Genomic DNA, 6,626 nt, shown 5'->3' with positions numbered 1-6,626 from the left:
AGGACCCGCCCCCTGGCCGGACCCACGTCACCCACCCACCTGGGTGAGGTCCAAAAGAGAAGAGAGAAGGGGTAGCACTTGTGTTGTGATGAAAAAAAAAGTAAGGCTGGCCTTGTACACGCGGAAGTTTAGTCGAAACCAGGACTTGTGTCTGGTGCCATGAGCCTTATATTTGCTACTACTCGCGGATTTTTTTTTCCTGGCTTTTAAAGTCCCCGTTCCCATAGAAATCAAGTATTGTAGACTTGTGACAATAGGGGATTTTAATCCACGTTTTGTAAGATTTCACAGGCAATGTTTTGGACCTCTTTTTTTTTTTTTACGTTTTCATAACTATTCAAGTTCTTCCACCAAGTCTTTGTTTTGAGCTGACCATGCACGTTGGATTTTAAAATGTGCTTCTTTTGGGGAAACCCAGGTACCAGGGAATTTATTTATTTATTTATTTGTGGTATTCATACCCTGGGAGACAGAGTGAATAGATATGGAAGCTTTTATGTATTTATTTATTTGTAGCATTTGTATCCCACATTTTCCCACCAATTTGCAGGCTCAATGTGGCTTACATTATGCCGTAATGGCGATCGCCATTTCCGGGTACAGAATTACAAAAGGCGTTGCATTAAGGTGCATACATACATGGTAAAGAAGAATACATTATGGTATTGCATATAGGTTCCTGAGTGATAGATTGGATTGTAACATTCGTTAGGTCATCAATTATATAGAAATCATATTCGGCATAAGGATTAAGGTGTTAGTGCTTGTTCATTAGTAGCATTAAGGTTAGTCGGTCTGGTGATAACAGTTCGGTTTTATCTAGTTCATGTTCAGGCTTATTATTTAGTATTTAGGATGGATGTTTATGGTATGCCTTCTTGAACAGGTCAGTTTTCAGTAGCCTTCAGAAGATAGTTAGGCCTTGCGTAGTTTTTATGGCCTTCGGTAGTGCGTTCCATATTTGCATGCAAATGTAGGAGAAACTGGTTGCGTATGTGGATTTGTATTTTAGTCCTTTACAGTTGAGGTAGTGGAGATTGAGGAATGTGCGTGCTGATCTTTTTGCATTCCTAGTAGGCAGGTCTATAAGGTCTGACATATAGCTCGGGGCTTCCCCGTGAATAATTTTGTGGACCAGTGTGCAAACTTTGAATGCAATTCGTTCTTTTAATGGGAGCCAATGTAATTTTTCTCTTAGGGGGTTGGCGCTTTCGTATTTCGCTTTCCCAAATAGGAGTCTGGCTGCTGTGTTTTGAGCGGTTTGAAGCTTCTTAATGATCTGTTCTTTGCATCTGGCATAAATGGCATTACAGTAGTCTAGATGGCTTAGCACCATTGATTGTACCAGGCTGCGGCATATTTCTCTTGGAAAGAAAGGTTTGATCCTTTTAAGTTTCCACATTGAATGGAACATTTTCTTTGCTGTATTTTTTGCATGGCCTTCGAGTGTGAGATTTCGGTCAATTGTGACTCCCAGAATTTTCAGGCTGTCAGAGACCGGAAGGGTGTAATCTGGAGTGTTTATGGTATTGGGTTTGTGTGTGTTATATTGTGAGGATATGATGAGACATTGTGTCTTTTCTGCGTTTAGCTTTAGTTGGAATGCGTCCGCCCATGAGTTCATTATTTGGAAGCTGTATTTGATTTCATTTGTGATTTCAGTTAGATCGTGTTTGAACGGGATGTATATCGTGACATCATCTGCATAGATGTACGGATGATAAACTACAAGTGAAATCTTCACTTATAAAGGCTCCTACCAGCATTGCATTGTATAAAGCATATATAAATAAACAAGATTCTATAGCTACCAACTGGTATTCATTATCTGTTCTGCTGTTTAAGGAAACTATTCTTCCATCAACATGCTAATTTAAAAAACAAACAAAAATATTGTCATCATTTTCATCATTTCTAGGGCCTTATATGCCAGCGATGAAAAACCAACCCTATTTTTTTAAGGGGTTTGAAACATGCTCTTTCTAATGAAAATGATTAAAAAGAGTTTCCAGGTCTTTTTTTTTTTTTAAAAGTGGGCTAAAAGTACCCTATTTTTGGCATTTTTGCGAAAATCATCAACTTTACACTCAATTTGTGAACTAATGGAAAATATTAGGAGAATGAAATTTTGTATTCCAAAACTTTGTGTTGATAAGTTGTTGTGTGCAAAGTTTCACGTTTATCACACCTTTAATTCCAGAGATATAAAAAGCCAAACTTTACAATTTTTTCATGCTGCAAATTTTTCGGACCAGGTTTGCTCCAAGTTTTCTTCACGGAAATCGCTCATGAAGATTTTTTTTATTATTTTGTTTAATAGAGCGCAAAAAGTTGTACAAGATGGCCAAGTTTTGTGTCTCTCAACAAAATATTGCCGGAGATACAGTGTCTCAAAGTTGTCGAAATCTTGGAGTCATACCATAGAAGGCTGCCATATGGGGTCAGATTACTATATCTCAGCAAGTATTGCATCGGTGAACGTAAAACTTTAGCAGTGTTCGAAATCCGTGATGGTCGAGCAGGGCACTTCTCTGAAATCAGACCAATTGACGTGGAATGACCCTAAGACGATCAGATAAATCTGATTGGTTTCTTTGACTGGGTGACAAAACAATTGGATGTGGGAGGGGTGCTAGATGTGGTTTACTTGGATTTTAGCAAAGCCTTTGACACGGTTCCACACAGGTGACTGATAATAAACTGAATGCTCTCGGTATGGCACCTAAAGTGACTGACTGAGTTAAAAACTGGTTAAATGGGAGGAGACAGAGGGTAGTGGTAAATGGAGCTTGCTCCAAGGAAAGGGATGTTATCAGTGGTGTGCCGCAGGGATTGATCACAGTTTTTTCTACATTTCCCAAAGCTAACCTATTCCAGCAAATAAATTAAAAATAACACTTTTTTTCTACTTTCGTTATCTGGGGGCTTTATTTTTCCAAGCATGTTAGGTTGGGAGGGTAGAGACATGCCGGGCATATGTAGGAAAAGAGGGAGGAGAAAATAATTAGAGAAATACCGAACCTCCAGGTGGGGAGAGAGGGGGAAAGATGCTGGAAATAATGGGGGGAATAAGAGAGTAGAAAGAGAGAAGACCTGGAACAAAGGGGAGGGGGAGAGAGAGGCTGAACCATAGTTGAGTGTTGAAGGAGGAAGGGAAGAGAGAGGAGAAAAGCTAGCCATGGGGAGGGACACAGAAAGGAAATGCAGACCATGAAGGGAACATAGGGAAAGGGATATAGAGAGGGAGGATGTGGACAAAGAGGACTGTTGCTGATCATGGAGCAAGAGCAGGGGGCAGGGATGCTGGATAGGATGGATAGGGACACAGAAGAAAATAGCGGCTATAGAGAAGTGTCAAAAGGACAGGAGACCCTGGAAAGAGCGTAAAGAGATGCTGGGACCAAAACAACGGCCAGATAACAAACGTTTTTTTGCTGAATTTATTAATTGTAAGTAGGTCAGCTTTGGGACATGATATTTTGCATTTCAGTATGTGACAGATTTTCTGCGTAGAGCTCTGCAATGTGTTCACTTTTTGCAGGATTTGTTTACTGGAGCTCTTATGGGATTCTTCTTCTTCCTCCTCCTCTTCCCCCAGTCCCCACTACCTTCAGAGAGATGTTATAGGGAGGACCCATTCAGTCCTTGCTATCCCACGGTCAGATGTTCTTTTTTTTCCTCAGTTCTATAGAGGTATTTTAAGTTTTACTTACATGTGGTAAGGGTCATGGATTTGATATACTGCCTTTCTGTGGGTACAACCAAAGTGTTTTACAAATATTTGCAGATATTTTTTTCTGTCCTCGGTGGGCTCACAATCTAAGTTTTGTACCTGGGGTCATGTAGGGTTAAGTGACTTGGCCGGGGATTACAAGGAGGTGCAGTGGAAATCAAAATTCCCCGGGTTAGTAGGCTACTCCGCCACTGTGGTGTATGTTTACCCATTCCTGGATGCTCCTAGTTTAAAGCCCTCTGCAGTAGGTTAGCCAGGCTCTCTCTCTTTTTTTTTTTTTTTTTTTTTTTTTTTTTTAACAGGAAGCTTTATTGAATAAATCCACAAGACATACAGTAGCAAACATTAACAGTGGAAAACCACATAATATGCAGATTCATTACAGCTGAGGAGCCCACCAAAAGTGGCTTCATCTTATATATCAATATTCCCGTCTTTTTGTATTTAAGTGAGATGACAAAATGAAAAGCAAGCCCTTCCCAACACCCAAGAACCTGTCCCACATCCCGTAGACCCACACCACTTCCTCTACACTGGAACAAAATCATTATCAGTCTTCATCACACTAAGGTAGAGAGCAAAGGAGCCCAAATCTTTTAGTTTGATTCTTTTTTTTAATAGGTGGCCTCCATCTCTGCTCAGCAGCACTTGGAAAATCATCCCATATTTCAGAAACACACTCGATGCCACTATCTGCTCAGTTCACTTTCAGGATGGGAGCCTCCGTTTTGCCTTTACCCTTGTCAGGAAGGATCGATGAGATCATCGCCTATGTACTGTTTCATCTTCTCTCCCAGAGTCGTTAATTCACTTTTGATATATTTGGTGGGATACCAAGCCATATCATTCATGATGAGCAACACCAGATAAGTCAGTTCCTTGAGTCTCTGCAAACTGTTCATAACATCTCGGATCTTGGTACCTTTGCACCAGTGTACACAGCACATTTCCCACAACATATGTATCCCTCAGAAAGGAATCCTCAATCACCACTACCTGCAGAGCGCGACAAATCCCAGGTGCCAGGTTGCCTTGGTGACTAGAAATTTGTCCCTGGTGCCTGTGATTTTTGTTTGCCAGTTTTCAGCTCACAGTGCTGCAGCAGGAAATTCCTTTTCTCTGTGTTGCATAAGTCTGAGGCAGGTGATGCAGGAATTCTTTCGCTGGCTTCAAATCTCACAAGGCTAGCATGATATTTTCTGCAGTAGATGGCTCAGACTTCCGCAGAGCCATGCGATGCCCTGAAGAGGAAGTTGAACTCTTTGCAAGTTGTGACACTTTTCATTATATGCACACAACAATTACTTAAATATGGCGAGTACATGAGCTTTCCAAAGCCCCTTCTCTACATGTAACAATTACAGCCCAGAAACAAAATATTCTTAGAATGAACGCTGTTATTGCATTCACTCCTTTAGAAGTAATCAATATAAACAAAATAAAACATGGAAAAGAAAATAAGATAACTTAATACATTATGCCCAATAAAAAAGGTATCATTTCTTTTCCATGTTTTATTTCTATTGATTACCATTAAAAAGTGGACTAACGCGGCTACCACACCTCTACTCCTTTGGAGAAAATTGGATTTTAACAAAATCTAAATTTCAAAAGTACAAGTTCTAGCAAATTTTTATCACCAGGCAAGTAAAAATTTATGACATATTCCAAACCTCTATATGCAAACATCCATGGACAGCTAGTGGGGCAGAAGGGGGTAGAGGCTCCTGGCTTGATGGGGCACAAGACTGAGGAGAGGGAGAGGGTGGCTGCCTGGAGTGCAAGGCTGGGGAGGGGGGTGGCTGCTGATTGTCTTCCTGGGTAGTGAGGGCTAGATGGGGTGAGGCCTAGGAACAGGGGGAGCCACAGATGCCATGATAACTCCCCCCCCTCCCCCCATTTTTTTCTCTGCCTCTTTCAGTGCGAGGTGTTTATTTCCTTAGAGCCGGTTTATTCCCACCAGAGCCAGTGGTGGGAGGCGGGGCTAGTGCTGGGCAGACTTCTACAGTCTGTGCCCTGAAAATGGCAGATGCAAATCAAAGTCAAGTATACACAAAAAGTAGCACATAATGAGTTTATCTTGTTGGGCAGACTGGATGGACCGTACAGGTCTTTTTCTGCTGTCATCTACTATGTTACCTTATTCTGTGACTCTTAACAGTTGCATAATAGGCATTGGGAGCCGGCAGATCTTAAAACATGCGCAGATGGTCAAAAGCCCCACGCCATGCCACTTAGGCAGCCCATAGAATTGTTGCTCTGGGAGAGTGAGGTAAGGAAATAAATGCCTGGTGGTGGTGGGGCAGTATAGGAGAGAGATGATGCTTGGGGTGGGGGAAGAAGAGGAAGTGCCTGGCATTATGGGTGAGGGATAAGGAAGGAGTGATGCCGAATGCCAATGAGGGAGGGAAAGAGAAATGCTAGAAACCATACTGGGAAGGAACGGGCAGAAGAGAGAGTTGCTGGAGACCATGGGGCGTGAGAGGGAGGGAAGGGGCTTGGTGGTGGGGGTGTTAGGAGGGCAGGAAGGAGAGATGCTGGAAATCATGGGGGAGGGGGCTATGGGATGATAGGGAAGGGTTGGTGGTTAAGCTTGGGCACCCCCAAACAAAAGGGCATTCTGCTGCTCCTAGGATGAGGGATAGGACTAGGAGTGGCTGATATAAGGGAGGAGGGAGACAGACGAGGTGGAATGGGCTAAAAAAAAACAAAACAAAAGGAGACTAGGTGACCAAAGAGCATGGTGAATGAAGATAGGATAAAGAGAGACACATAGACCTTAGAATAGTTCCCCCTTAATCTGGTCCAGGAGATTTGCTACTTTTCAGTTTGTCAGATTGCACCATTACGTCCTCCAGGTTTATAGAAATTTCATTCAGTTTCTCTGACTCAT

This window comes from Microcaecilia unicolor, chromosome 14 (assembly GCF_901765095.1).
Source record: "Microcaecilia unicolor chromosome 14, aMicUni1.1, whole genome shotgun sequence".
NCBI classification, from domain to species: domain Eukaryota; kingdom Metazoa; phylum Chordata; class Amphibia; order Gymnophiona; family Siphonopidae; genus Microcaecilia; species Microcaecilia unicolor.
The sequence above is the reverse complement of the archived record's forward strand: the minus strand, read 5'-3'. Positions refer to the sequence as shown.